The sequence below is a fragment of the Hordeum vulgare genome, chromosome 3H (genome assembly GCF_904849725.1).
Source record: "Hordeum vulgare subsp. vulgare chromosome 3H, MorexV3_pseudomolecules_assembly, whole genome shotgun sequence".
NCBI lineage: Eukaryota > Viridiplantae > Streptophyta > Magnoliopsida > Poales > Poaceae > Hordeum > Hordeum vulgare.
In genome coordinates this window covers 446,575,614-446,591,808 of record NC_058520.1, presented here as the reverse complement: position 1 = coordinate 446,591,808, position 16,195 = coordinate 446,575,614, and positions in this window count along the sequence as shown.

The window sequence follows — 16,195 nt, the reverse complement described above, 5'->3', positions numbered from 1 at the left end:
ATTTAACATAATGATATCAAGCTCATATTAACACATGAGACAAAGCACGTGCAACTAGCAACGCTAACATTAGTAGCTGAGCAAAGCCTACTTAGCCATTCAAGATTTGCTAGGCAGGGATAAGTGTTTGGGTTTCATGGCAATATCAGGAGGCAATTATTTCAATGGTAGGCAGCGATCATATGACGAAGAAACGTAATCTAGCATAACAAGTTTAGAGATGGAATCAAGGTCATATCATCTTGCATGTGATGTCCTCAGCTTGGAACTGCTCTTGTTCGTCCTGCCCGTACTCTCCCGAATCCACGTACTCGTTCTCCGATCCCGGTGCTACCCAACATAAAAATAGCATCCAATGAACAACAGCAACTCAAGATGCAACAAGCACATGATGCATGAGATGAAAATGAACATGCATCTCTATTCTACTCACTTGCACATGCATGAGAAGGAAATACAAGTTCCTGGACAGAACTGCTCTCTAAGATATCTTGACATGCATGAGAATGGCATGAACAGATGCGTCACGTGAAAACGATGCAAAACCATATAAAGAACGTTACAAACGGAGCTACGGATCAACGGGAAACAACGAAACAAGAAATAGAGTCCTACGTATCAAAATCATCACAACACACACCAATGGCATACTTCTGGTATTTCCAGGTTGCCAAGACATAAAACAAACCAACATGGATGGGGTGGTACAAATAATATCACCACACCATCAACTATGCACTCACAAGCATCAAAACATCAAAACTATACAATCTGCCATAAACAACATCATAGCATTTTGAGAGCTACATGCAAAGCACCTACAGCCACCCAAATAAGCCAAATAAGATATGTGCCAGAAGCTATCCAAGAGTACTACAAGCACAAGCAAAAATATAATGCAAAGGAGTTTCACACAGAAAGTTACACAGCTGCTAACTTGGCCAAAAATATCAGTTTTCAGGGCTTAGTGAAAATTCCAGATTCTCACTAGCTGTTTATGCTCTGAAGCATTTTGACAGCACCCAAAACAATATCTACAGGACTCCAAATGGAATTGAAATTTACAGAGAGCTAGACAAGCACAAAAGCTACAACTTCCCAATTGATAGCAAAGGCTGATTCACAACACATGGACTTCTACAAGCACAACAACAGGAGAAGATAATATAAGCAGATTCTCAGACTTAGTGAACTAAACTGGAATTTCAGCCACATGCCTACTTTGACTAAGCAAAACTTGCACATATGAACTACTAAGCATGAAAAAAAACCAACATGTGGTAGAGGGGTTCACCCTCTACTGCGACAACAAAGAATCAACCTCTTGGGCTCACCACATCTCATGGAACCAAGCTCTAAACATAGAACAAATCTGAAATATGTCATTCCCAGAAAGTGTTCCAAAGGCAAAACTGACTTCACCAATGGATTCCTGGGATGATTCTACCCCAAAAACATATATAAAACATGGGCACTTGCATATAACAATTTGGCACAAACTAGAAAAGATAATCTACATGGGATCACATATAGTGAATAGTGCATCATCACATGTGCTATTCACTAGAACAACACCTACACAAGCACTTGCACACTCTCACAAGCACAATGGTGACATGAGGGTTTAGACCTCATGTATGTGTGCTGATGGGGTCATAGTCCTAGGGTAGGGTCATAGGCCTGCCCTACATGTCCTACCCAAAGACTACCCCACACAAGGGACAGGACCTTAAGTATGCCCCGACTGTATTAAGGTACCCCCATCATCCAGTCGGTAACTGGTCCAGAACCATCCAGTCGGAGACTAACATTCGGAGAGAACTGGGCCTACCGACTGGATACACTCGGTGCGTCGTAACCTCTGTGGAGAGAAACTGCTATACGTTTCCGGGTGCATTTACTAGCATTTAAGAGTATACGTTACCTGTAACGTATGCATTCAATCGCCACTACTCCACCCTTGAATCAGAACCGTTGTGGAGGGTAGCGCACTCTATATAAGCCGCCCTCCCCCACTGGTAAAAGGGTTAGCAAATCTTTGTACTCCATATCACACTCGGTAACAAGCTCCGAGAGCACTGAGACGTAGGGCTGTTACCTCCACCGCAGAGGGGCCTGAACTCATACAACCTCCGTAGCTAGGACTCTGCCCATCTCATTCGTACCCTACACATCTACTGTCAGGCTTATACCCACGACAGTTGGCGCCCACCGTGGGGCAGGCGTCTAAGCGACTTCCGGCGAGTTTGCGACTACTTCCTTTCGTCATGTCGTCCGGTGGAGGTTCGAGCATGGGTCACCAGATCCTCTTCGGTGCTCTCTCCTTCGTCGTCGATGATTCGGCGTGGCTTCGGGAGGCACCTCTCGACGTCGAGGCGCTTCCCCGTCGCGGGGCCACGCACTTCCGTGCCGGCGCTCGCGGCGTTCTTCTTCTCCAACAATCGGCTCCATTGCCGGCTTGCACCTTCGTCACGCGCCGCAGCAGGCGATCTCGCAGTCCGCGTCTACAACGTTGGGTGCATCATGCCCGAGCGCGCCAGTTCGCGTCCTCTCAAGTGGCGGTTCTGGAGTCTGTTGTGGTTGCCCCGCGTCCCCAGTGCTCGGGCTCGGTTCCGACTGAGCTCCCTTCCGAGTACATGGGTCGCGGGCCTGCAGCAGAAGTTCACATGGCCAACAACCATGAAGATCCCCATCAGGCCGGCCGGAACGAGCGCGAAGTCGGTGAAGCATCCGGTGCACGCCGTCCGCCTCGCCGTTCTGCCAGTCGGCACACCCCGCAGAGCAACATAGAGTTGTTCCGCACACCTCTCCTCAACTTGGATGCGGCAGCCAAGATCGCCGATTCCCTCCAGCCGACTGATTCAGAGGCAGGAAGAGGAATCGAGCAGATCCGTGCTCTGTTGCACACGGCGCAGCAGCAGAATTCGGCAGTCTCCCAGCCGCACAATCGGATCCACAACAGTTTCGCCCATGCAAACACGCATCGGTCGGTTCACAGCCCCGGCTCCTATCAGCACCACAGGGGAGGCAGTCGTTCCATGATCCGTGAAGATCGTCGCCGTTCACGCACCCCTCTGCGGGGTGGGCCCTATGGGTCCCGACATCATGATGATCGGCGTTCAGTCGGCGACACTTACGACCCGAGACCCGACGCAAGAGGGTGAATCGCCCAGCGAAGAGTCGACAGGGGTCGAGCCCACCGCGATGGCCACGATTTGGATCATCCAAGTGGCAGCAGGACCATCGTGTCCGGCCCCGAGTGTTTTAGTCGAGCCATCCGCTCGGCTGACATCCTGCCCAACTTCCGATTGGCAGCAGGAACCGGTAAATTTACGGGGGAATCCAAGCCTGAAACATGGCTAGAAGACTACCGAGTGGCAGTCCAGATCGGAGGAGGGGACGACTATGTCGCTATGAAGCACCTCCCTCTGATGCTCGACGGCTCGGCGCGAGCTTGGCTGAACCAGTTAGCCCCCTCAAGCATTTATAGTTGGGCAGATCTTGCCCGAGTGTTCATCAGGACCTTCGAAGGGACGTGCAAACGCCCTGCAGGCCTTGTGGAGCTTCAACACTGTGTCCAGAAGCCGAATGAGCCCTTGCACGACTTCATCCAGCGATGGACGACTCTTTACCACACGGTGGAGAGCGTCACCGAGCATCAAGCGGTCTGCGCATTCAAGGCAGGCGTACGGTACAGAGAGTTGTACTTAAAGTTCGGCCGGACAGGCGATATCTCCATGAGCAAGATGATGGAGATAGCTGCTCGTTATGCAAATGGCGAGGAAGAAGACCGCATCCAGAGCGGCAAACACAAGACAGTCGGCGATGCCGACGGAGGTAACACTCGGAAGCAGAAACAGAAAGTTCCACCCACACCGCAGGCAGAAGCTGCAGCTGTGACCACCGCCAAGTTCAAGGGCAAGGGGAAAGCACAGTCTGCCCCCAAGAAGAAGCCGTTCAACAATCCCATTCTGGATCAGCCTTGTCCAATACACACGAAGATGGACGAAGAAGGCAATCCCATATACGCGAAGCATACCACTCGGCAGTGTCGTCTCCTGATCCAGGGGTTCAGCGAAGGACAATCGAGTGAGAAGAATCCCGAGCAGGACGAGGAAGACAAGGAGGATCCGTTCCCCCAAGTCCATGCAACCCTCATGATTTTTGCTGATGTCGAAAGCAAGAGTCGTCTGAAGTTAGTGAACAGAGAGGTCAACATGGCCGTTCCGACAGCTCCCAAGTTTCTGAAATGGTCTCAGACTGCGATCACCTTTGATCAGTCGGATCATCCAACGCATGTCCCCACTCCAGGAAGACAGGCTCTGGTCGTCGACCCAGTGGTGGAGGGAGTCCGTCTGCGCAAAGTCCTCATGGACGGCGGTAGCGGACTGAACATCATGTACGCCGACACCCTCAAGGGAATGGGCATTCCGATGTCCAGACTCAGCGAGAGCAATATGCAGTTCCACGGAGTCGTCCCCGGGCGAAAGGCCAAGTCACTCGGCCAGATCGCGTTGGACGTCACTTTCGGCTCTGACAAAAACTTTCGCAAGGAGAAGCTCACATTCGAGGTGGTGGATTTCCAGAGTACTTACCATGCAATTCTGGGCCGCCCGGCGTACGTGAGTTTCATGGCAGTTTCATGGCACGCCCCTGCTATGTGTACTTGAAGCTGAAGATGCCGGGCCCAAAAGGTGTTATCACCATCACCGGCAACCGCCAGCGAGCCGAGGAGTGTCTGCAAGAGGGATCAAGAATCGCTGACCATCAGATGGCGGTGCTCGAGCTCGACGAGTACAAGAAGACAGTCGACCCTGCCGACCTAATGCGCTCGAAGAAACCAGCTTCTGAGTCCGCGTTCCAGTCGGCGGGAGAGACGAAGAAAATCAGCATCCACCCGACGGACGAGTCTGCTGCCCCGACGAACATCTCCACCACCCTCGATCCTAAATAGGAAGCCGAGCTCACCTAATTCCTCCGTGAGAACTGGGACATCTTCGCATGGAAGCCTTCTGACATGCCTGGTGTTCCCAGGGAGTTGGCTGAGCACCGACTGCATGTGGATCCCGTTGCTCGGCCCATCCGAGAGCGCCTGCGTCGGTCCGCCGCGCACAAGAGGAAGGCAATCGGAGAAGAGGTGGCCAAGCTGCTGGCTGCTAACTTCATTCGTGAGGTTCACCACTCCGAGTGGCTCGCCAATGTCGTCATGGTGCCCAAGAAGGACAAATCACTCCGAATGTGCATTGATTTCAAACACCTCAATAAGGTCTGCCCGAAAGACCATTTTCCGCTCCCCGCATAGATCAAATTGTCGATTCGACTGCGGGATGCGAGCGTTTGTCATTCCTTGATGCCTACTCGGGTTATCATCAGATCCGTCTGTATGGTCCCGATGAGTTGAAAACAGCCTTCATCACCCCGTTTGGGTGCTTCTGCTACATCACTATGCCTTTCGGTCTGAAGAATGCAGGAGCTACCTTTATGCGCATGATCCAAAAATGTCTCCTCGACCAGATCGGTCGCAATGTGGAGGCATACATGGACGATATCGTAGTCAAGTCACGCAAAGGTTCCGACCTGCTGACTGACTTGGCAGAAACATTCGCCAACCTTCGTAGGTACGATATCAAGCTAAACCCAGCCAAGTGTTCATTCGGTGTTCCCAGCGGAAAGTTACTCGGTTTCTTCGTTTCCGAACGAGGAATCGATGTTAACCCCGAAAAGATCGGGACCATCGTCCGAATGGATAGGCCGGTCAGAATACACGATGTTCAAGGGCTCACAGGTTGCCTAGCGGCTTTGAGCAGGTTCATTAGTCGACTCGGCGAAAAAGCCCTTCCTCTGTACCGACTCATGAAGAAGTCAGATACCTTCGAGTGGACAGACGAAGCCCAAGTCGCATTCGACGACCTCAAAGTCCTACTTTCCACCCAGCCGGTTCTTACTGCTCCGCTCAGTAAAGAGCCCCTTCTTCTATATATCGCGGCTACAAATCAAGTCGTCAGTACTGTTCTTACAGTCGAGCGAGAAGAAGAAGGCAAAGCATACAAAGTTCAGCGGCCGGTGTACTACGTCTCCGAAGTCCTGACCCCTTCCAAGCAGAGGTATCCCCATTATCAAAAGCTTATCTATGGGATCTATATGACTGCGAAGAAGGTGGCCCATTATTTCCAAGACCACTCGGTATCTGTCGTTTCTGATGCTCCATTGTCGGAAATTCTCCACAATCGGGACGCATCGGGCCGAGTGGTGAAGTGGGCGATGGAGATGCTGTACTGCGACATCAAGTTCGAGGCCAAGAAAGCTATTAAGTCTCAAGCCCTGGCTGACTTTATAGCAGAATGGGTAGAACAACAGCAACCGACTCACATCTACTCGGCTCATTGGACAATGTTCTTCGATGGGTCTAAGATGTTGAATGGATCCGGCGCGGGTGTTGTGATCATATCACCAAAAGGTGACAAGCTCAAGTACGTGCTTCAGATACACTTTGATTCCTCTAACAACGAGGCAGAGTATGAAGCTCTTCTCTACGGACTGCGCATGGCCATCTCACTCGGCGTCCGTCGCCTGATGATCTACGGCGATTCGGACTTGGTGGTCAACCAAGTGATGAAAGAGTGGGACGTAAGGAACCCCACCATGACGACATACTGCAATGCAGTCAGGAAGATGGAGAAGAAGTTTGAAGGTCTGGAGCTTCATCATGTTCCGAGACTGAAGAACCAAGCAGCTGATGAGTTGGCGAAACTCGGATCCACTCGGAGACCAGTCCCGAGTGACGTCTGCCTCGAGCACCTCCATCTTCCCTCAGTCAAAGAAGATCCCTTCACTGAAGAACCAGTACAACCCAAAAGCGCAACAGATCCGACTGAAGTCGATGTGCCTGCTGTGGTTGATCTGGTCACAGAGATTCTGGTAGTCGTTCCCGATTGGACTGTGCCGATCATGGCATTTATCTTGAGACAAGAACTTCCAAAAGATGAAGTCCAAGCCCGGCAAATAGTTCGCAGGTCGAAGGCATTCACTGTCATTGACGGTCAATTGTACAAGGAGAGTGTTTCAGGCGTCCTCCAACGTTGCATTTCCCCAGAGGAAGGACAGTTGATCTTAGAGGATATCCACTCGGGAACCTGCGACCATCACGCTTCTTCGAGAGCAATCGTCGCCAAGGTGTTCAGAGCTGGATTCTTCTGGCTACAGGCTAACGAAATGGACAAAGCTATGGTCGACCGATGTGAAGGCTGTCAGTTCTACTCCAACAAGTTCCACAAGCCAACATCTGCACTAAAGACAATCCCACTTGTGTGGCCATTTGCAGTTTGGGGATTAGACACAGTCGGACCATTCAAGACAGGCCAGGGAGGCTACACACATCTGTTGGTGGCAGTCGACAAGTTTACCAAATGGATAGAAGCCAAGCCCATCAAGAAACTCGATGCCTCAACAGTTGTCAAGTTTGTCAGGGACATCATTTCCAGATTCGGGGTGCCTCACAGCATAATCACAGACAATGGGACAAACTTTGACTCGGACAGATTCAAAGGCTTCTGCACGAGTCAGGGTATCCGAGTGGATTTTGCTTCCGTAGCACATCCGCAATCCAATGGACAAGTTGAGCGTGCGAATGGACTTATCCTTCAAGGTTTGAAGCCTCGACTCTTGCGAGAGGTAGGACATGCTGCTGGTGCATGGGTCACCGAGTTACCTTTAGTACTTTGGGACCTCCGCACCACTCCAAACCGATCAACGGGGCGATCGCCGTTCTTCCTCGTCTATGGAGCAGAAGCGGTCCTTCCGAGTGACCTGCGTCACAATGCCTCGCGAGTCGAACTCTTCTCCGAAGCCGAAGCAGAACAAGCAAGGCAAGATGGAGTCGATCTTCTAGAGGAGGAGCGCGAGATGGCACTCACTCGCTCAACAATTTACCAGCAAGATCTGTGACGCTTTCACGCACGTCACGTCAGGAGTCGCACATTCCAAGCTGGCGATTTAGTGCTCCGAGTGGATCAGCAAAGACCACACAAGTTGGCTCCGGCCTGGGAAGGGCCTTTCATCATTTCCAAGGTGCTGAACAATGGAGCATACAGACTATACAACATTCAGAGGGAGACAGACGAGCCGCGTGCATGGAACGGAGATCTCCTCAAGCGTTTTTATACGTGATCATCGTCTGAAGCAGTGTAACGAACAAGTTTGAAGAAATAATATATTCAGCAGATTCAGTTTTGTGCAGATTTAGAGTTCTCACACACACAAAAAAAACTTAGCTGCGATCCTGCATCGCCTAAGTACTCACTTCCGCCGAGTGTGCACTATACGTCACACTTGGGGACTTAGCTGCGATCCTGCATCGCCTAAGTACTAACTTCCTCCGAGTGTGCACTTCACGTCGCACTCGGGGACTTAGCTGCGATCCTGCATCGCCTAAGTACTAACTTCCTCCGAGTGTGCACTTCACGTCGCACTCGGGGACTTAGCTGCGATCCTGAATCGCCTAAGTACTAACTTCCTCCGAGTGTGCACTTCACGTCGCACTCGGGGACTTAGCTGAGATCCTGAATCGCCTAAGTACTAACTTCCGCCGCGTGTGCACTATACGTCACACTCGGGGACTTAGCTGCAATCCTGCATCGCCTAAGTACTAACTTCCGCCGAGTGTGCACTATACGTCGCACTCGGGGACTTAGCTGCGATCCTGAATCGCCTAAGTACTAACTTCCGCCGAGTGTGCACTATACGTCACACTCGGGGACTTAGTTGTGGTCCTGAATCGCCTAAGTACTAACTTCCGCCGAGTGTGCACTATACGTCGCACTCGGGGACTTAGATGCGATCCTGAATCACCTAAGTACTAACTTCCGCCTCGTGTGCACTATACGTCACACTCGGGGACTTAGCTGCGATCCTGCATCGCCTAAGTACTAACTTCCGCCGCGTGTGCACTATACGTCACACTCGGGGACTTAGCTGCGATCCTGCATCGCCTAAGTACTAACTTCCGCCGAGTGTGCACTATACGTCGCACTCGGGGACTTAGCTGCGATCCTGAATCGCCGAAGTACTAACTTCCGCCGAGTGTGCACTATACGTCACACTCGGGGACTTAGCTGCGATCCTGAATCGCCTAAGTACTAACTTCCGCCGAGTGTGCACTATACGTCACACTCGGGGACTTAGCTGCGATCCTGCATCGCCTAAGTACTAACTTCCGCCGAGTGTGCACTATACGTCACACTCGGGGACTTAGCTGCGATCCTGAATCGCCTAAGTACTAACTTCCGCCGAGTGTGCACTATACGTCACACTCGGGGACTTAGCTGCGATCCTGCATCGCCTAAGTACTAACTTCCGCCGAGTGTGCACTATACGTCGCACTCGGGGACTTAGCTGCGATCCTGAATCGCCTAAGTACTAACTTCCGCCGAGTGTGCACTATACGTCACACTCGGGGACTTTGTTGCGATCCTGCATCGCCTAAGTACTAATTTCCGCCGAGTGTGCACTATACGTTACACTCGAGGACTTCGTTGCGATCATGCATCGCCTAAGTACTAACTTCCTCCGAGTGTGCACTTCATGTCGCACTCGGGGACTTAGCTGCGATCCTCAATCGCCTAAGTACTAACCTCCTCCGAGTGTGCACTATGCCTCGCACTCGGGGACTTAGCTGTGATCACCAATCATCTAAGTACTACCTTCCTCCGGGTGTGCACTATGCGTCGCACTCGGAGACTTAACTGTGATCAAGAATCGCCTAAGCACTAACTATACGTCACACTCGGTGACTTAGCTACAATCCTGAATCGCCTAAGTCTTAATCTCCTCCGAGTGTGCATTACAAGTCCCACTCGGGGACTTATACGTGACCAAGAATCACCTAAGTCTTACTCTTCTCCGAGTACGCACTAAGTGTTCCACTCGAAACAACATTTCAACAAAAGACTAAATGTTTTCATTCCGACAACATAAGTCCAAAAACGATAGCTGACTCAGTGCGGATCAAGATTACCCGCACCAATCTAAAAGTATGACGGCCAACAGAAGTGGCCACAGTATCTTACAGGTAAACACTCGGCATACCGAGGATAAATTTTGATCACGCGTCAGCTGGGCCGGCGCCAGGACTAGAGGGCTCCACAAAAGTGTCCAAGTCGATTCCATCAACGATGCGGGTGGCAGTCTCAAGGAACGTCTCCATGAAGTCTTCGAATTGAAGCTTCTTCGTGTTGGCCACCTTCAATGCTTTCAGCTTATCTTCCCGCACCTCCTTGCAATGGACTCGAACCAAGGACAGCGCAATGTCAGCACCGCAACGCGCTGCCGATTTCTTCCAGGATTGCACTCGGTCCGGAATCTCCTCCAGTCGCCCCAACAGAGTCTCCATCTCCTGCCGCGACTCGTCTTCCGGCCAAAGCTCCTTCTCAATGCGGCCGATGACTTCTCTCAGTCGGCTGACGAACGGACCCACTTTGCCTACACGGATATGCGCTCGGAGCAGATCCCGGTTGGCGTCCTCGCCGAGTGGCACATTGTCCTTCATGGACCGCTCTACAGCCGCCGCTTCAGCTTCGGCGTCACCACAAAAATCTGCACCAAATGAGCAAACAGACAGTAAAAACCGAGTGATCGTCACACGGTACAACCACTCGACAAAGCATAAGACTTACCTGCCAGACGAGTCATCATCTGGACAGCCCAGTCGTTGACATACTTCTCCTGAGTTGTCCATCGTTTGTTCCGAACAGCCATTTGATTGTGCAGTTCAGTCCTCTGTTTCTTCAGTCTCTCCACCTCCGCCACCAACGCCCTGTTTGCCTCCAGCGCCTCCTCCAAGGACTTCTCTCGAACTTCCAACGCGTCCTTCATGCCGGCCATGGCGAGCATTGCAGCTTCTAGTTCACCAGCATACTGGTTCCTCTCCGCCCTCATGGCTTCATAAGCAGTTCCCATTTCACAAGTTTTCTACACCACGAAACAAAGGGTAATCAGCAAGTTTCTCAATACACAGTATAAGTTCTTCAGACCCCTGCCGACGCAAGCAGTCGACAGCGGTCTAGGGGACTACACCCAGTGGGTTCACTAAGAGTGACCCCACTGGCATGCACCTCAAGCAGGCCCGCCCTATTGAGATGCATGTTTTCACCTACGCCTCAGGGGCTAATACTACTCCACCTGCGTGCAACTTACTCTCGGAGACTCTTACTGCAAGAATGCTCCGACTGCAATAAGTACTCGCACTTGGACGTATTGTCTACGGACACAACTAAACTAAACACCAAATGTATAAAGACAACCGTCGGTGCAAGCACTCGACAGAAGTCTCGGGGACTACACCCACTGGGTTCATTCGGAGTGAACCCATTGCAAACAGCAGACAACATCCAGTGGGTTACAGAAGAAAAGTAAGTACTTACTAGACTACTTACTCGGATGTCATCGCGCAGCTCCAAGATCCGCCGGTACAAGGCCGCAACGGAGTCATAAGCCCTCTTGGCCTCTCCGGCCATCAGCTCCGCCTGGATCATGGCCCCCTTGGCCGCCCCCACCTGCTCCTCTGGGACACACCGAATGCTGAATTCAGACGAACCGGGAATCATGGGAAGTTCCTGGGGCATCCCAAGGTTCGCCCCAGTAGGTTCCTCACCCACCGGTACCGGTTCAGTCGGTGGAGGCACTTCAGTCGGTGGAGGCACTTCGGTCGGGGGAACGTTGACGGCAGGGGCGGCAGCAGGAAGAGCGGCCTCAAGGACAGGCTCCAGGAGAGGCTCTAGGACAGGCTCCACGACGGGGTCGGCTCTCCCCTGATCACCCTCGTCCAGGCAGATCGCCCCTGACAAGCCAAATAACATAACGCCTCAGAAAAAGAAAAAGATGGCGCAGTCTACAGCAATAAAATACCCGATTCTCCCACAACATACCTGGTTGAGACGAAACGACGTCGTCCGTGTCCATGGGGTCGTCCCCTTGGCGGGCCGGCGAGGTCGCAGAAGTGGCAACCCTGTCGAGTGAAGTCCATTCGACTTGTAAAGCAGGAGTTCACTCGGTCATCAGAAAGAACTGAAAGTCAGATTCACTTACGTGGAGGTGACGGGGATGGCCATCCTCATCCGCGGCAGAGCCTTCCTAGGTTTGGGCCCACTCGGCTTGGGCGCCCTGGAGGACTGGCCTGCAAGTTCAGCGGCTGCGTCCCTGGCCCTCTTGGTTCCTCGAACACTCGGTACCGCCGGGGCAGCAGGCGGAGCACTCGACAACGTAGGAGGGGCTGAAGGGACGACAGGCTCATGCCGACGCTTACTCCGATGCTCTGGCCGCGGAGGTGGCGAATCTGGCTCTTCATCCTCTTCCTCTTCCTCGCTGTCTTCCTCCTCCGACTCCCCGCTGTCGGAGACGTATTCGGCGCTCTCCACGCTCCCCTCCTGGCTGCCTTCTTCCTCCTCCTCCTCCGGATTCCCGTTCGAGACGGGGGAAGACCAGTTGGTCCACTCCTGCATGAGGTTCAGTCGGAAACATTAAGCGTCACACGGAAATATAAATAAACGACTGAAATCAAGACAGTTCAATGCACTCGGCTAATGCTACTCACCTGATTCGGTGGAGGGTTGTCCGCGCTGTAAGGCGTCACTCGGCGGGCTCCTTTGGGGTTCTCACAGGGACCCGTGATTTGGAGCACCCATGAGGTCACCTTCTCCTCGAGAATGCCCTCCACGTTGGTCCGAGTGGAATCCTCGGGCCCTGTGTAGTGCCACATAGCATGGTGGCGGGCCTGCAGAGGCTGGAGTCGCCGACCGATGAAGACTTCCAACAGGTCAATACCGGTGACCCCCCTCCTGACAACATCCACGAGTGCCTCGACCAAAGGCTGGATGTCGTTCTTCTCGGCTTTCGAGAGGGCGAGTTTTTTGGGCGGAGCAGGGAGGTCAAGACTAAATGGAGGCAGTCCAGTCGACGCATTCGGACATGCTATGTCCTAGCAGTAGAACCACGTCGACTGCCAGTTCCTAACCGACTCGCTCAACTGGAGAGCAGGGTAGCTGCTCCGACTCTTCTTCTGAAACCCTAAACCCCCGCAGAGCTGGAGGAGATGCGTCTTGTCATCCGACTGACTAAGACGTTTGATGGTTTGAGAGCGGGCGGAGAAGATATGTTTGAATAAACCCCAATGGGGGGGCAACCGATAAAGCACTCGCACAAAACAATGAAGGCAAAAAGGTGGGCGATGGCATTCGGAGGGAAGTGATGGAGTTGAGCACCAAAATGGTTCATGATGCCTTTGAAGAAGGGATGCGGGGGGAGAGAAAAACCTCTGTGAACATGGCTGAGGAGCAAGACGCGCTCCCCCTCCCGTGGCGCCGGCTCGACCTCGTCGTCCGCCGGCAGCCTCCAGGACTTATGCACGAGCTGGCCGTGCTCTACCAGCTCCAGCAGGTCCCCCTCCGTCACTGTGGAGGGGAGAAAGTCTCCCTGGATCCACCCCACCGGCAACGGCCGCTGCCGCCGCTGAGCAGCCGCCGTCTTGGTCTTCTTCTTTTTCCTCGCCTCCATCTTGCTGGTCTGACCTTTGGTCATGGCAGCGATGGTGAGCTCTCGAGAAAGAGGAGAAGAGAAGGGTGTATGAGCGTAGGAGGTGGCGAGGAAGACGGAGCAGGCAAGAGCAAAGGATTCGGTGAGCGTAACCGAAGGATCTCATCGCCCAGAGTTAAATAGCCACTACTCCACCCTTGAATCAGAACCGTTGTGGAGGGCAGCGCACTCTATATAAGCCGCCCTCCCCCACTGGTAAAAGGGTTAGCAAATCTTTGTACTCCATATCACACTCGGTAACAAGCTCCGAGAGCACTGAGACGTAGGGTTGTTACCTCCACCGCAGAGGGGCCTGAACTCATACAACCTCGTCGTAGCTAGGACTCTGCCCATCTCATTCGTACCCTACACATCTACTGTCAGGCTTATACCCACGACATGTGCCATAGCACATCACCATTCCCACACACATACAACAAGCACAAGCATGAGGTCACCTACACATGCTAAATAGAATTCACCACTAACTACCACACATCCACTTGCCTCTCTACCCTACACTTACAAGCACATGTGCTTGTCATGGCACATCATGCCATGGCATGTGTGAGACACACACACTTAAGCACACACACACTCACATGCATCATCACAAGGTATGTGGGAGGAAAACTCACACACACATGCACCTCACTCTTGCACCATTACTGCATGAGCTTAACTCTCATCATCCACATAAGTTTCACACCCACACACCACATATGCATCACCACTTGATCCCAAACACCCACAAGGTGCACACACACACATGAAACTTACACACACATGATCACACAACCTACACATGCTTATACACTACCAAGCTAGCAACACTAGCAACACCTGCTGTTGGAGGCAAGCAGAAAACAAATCCACATGAAGATCTAACACCCACTTCCATCCATGCAATCTTACAAAGCAAAAACAGAAAAGTAAGCAGCAAAATATAAAAGGTTCTGGGGGGATCGAACCCCAGACCCCCTGGATCACTACACTGCAACACACCACCCTGCTAGATGCCATATGCTCGACAAGACAGGGGTGCAACCAAGCTAAGTTGCCTCTGCTGCTGCGAGGCTACTGTGCCGAAATAATTGCAAAAGGGGGGGTGGCATGTGCGAGACTCGAACCCACAACCACCTAAGTAACATCCCACAGCTCCTACTACTACGCTATGAACAGGATCTCGACAGAGAACGGGAAAGCCTCAAGGTAATCTATTACAGCTGATGGGGTTATAGTCCTAGGGTAGGGTCATAGGCCTGCCCTGTAGGTCCTACCCAAGGACTACCCCTCACAAAGGACAAGGCCCTTAGTCAGCTCCGACTGAATTAAGGAGTCCCCATCATCCAGTCGGTAACAGGTCCTCAATCATCCAGTCGGAGACTAGCATTCGGAGGATATCAAGCTAACCGACTGGATACCACTCGGTACATTGTAACCCCCCTGGAGGGAAACGGTCGTACGTTTCCAGGTGCATTTATTAGCATTTAGGACATACGTTACCTGTAACGTACACATTCAATCGCCACTACTCCACCCCTGTACCGGAACCGTCGTGGAGGGCAGCGCACTCTATATAAGCCACCCTCCCCCGCTGGTAGAGGGGTTAGCAACTCATTGTATTCCATATTCCACTCGACAACAAGCTCCCAGAGCACTGAGACGTAGGGCTATTACCTCCACCACAGAGGGGCCTGAACTCATACAACCTCGCCGTAGCTAAGGCTCTGCCCATCCTTTTCGTACCCTACACATCTACTGTCAGGCTTATACCCACGACAGTTGGCGCCCACCGTGGGGCAGGCGTCTAAGCGACTTCCGGCGAGTTTGCGACTACTTCCTATCGTCATGTCGTCCGGTGGAGGTTCGAGCATGGGTCACCAGATCTTCTTCGGCGCTCTCTCCTTCATCATCGACGATTCGGCATGGCTTCGGGACGCCCCTCTCGACGTCGAGGCGCTTCCCGGTCGCGAGGCTACGCACTTCCGTGCCGGCGCCCGCGGCATTCTTCTTCTCCAACAGTCGGCTCCGGTGTCGACCTGCACCGCCGTCACACGCCGCAGCAAGCGGTCTCGCCGTCCGCGGCTCCAGCGTTGGGTGCAACACGCCCAGGTGCGCCAGAACGCGTCTTCACAAGTGGCGGTTCTAGAGTCCGTTGTGGTTGCCCCGCGGTCTCAGCACTCGGACTCGGTTCCGACTGAGTTTCCTTCCGAGTATGCGATCGCGGGCCTGCAGCAAAAGTACACATGGCCAACTCCCATGAAGATCCCCGTCAAGCTGGCCGGAACGAGCACGAGATCGGCGAAACGTCCGGCGCACGTCGTCCGCCTCGCCGTTCTGCCAGTCGACACACTCGGCGGAGCAACGTGGAGTTGTTCCGCACGCCCCTCCTCAACTTGGCTGCAGCTGCCAAGATAGTCGATTCCCTCCAGCCGACTGATTCAGAGGCCGGTAGGGGAATCGAGCAGATCCGAGCCCTGTTGCACACGGCGCAGCAGCAGAATTCGGCAGTCCCCCAGTCGCATAACAGGATCCATAATAGTTTCGTTCATGCGAATACGCATCGGTCGGTTCACAGCCCTGGTTCCCATCAGCGGCACAGAGGAGGCATCCGTTCCATAAATCACGA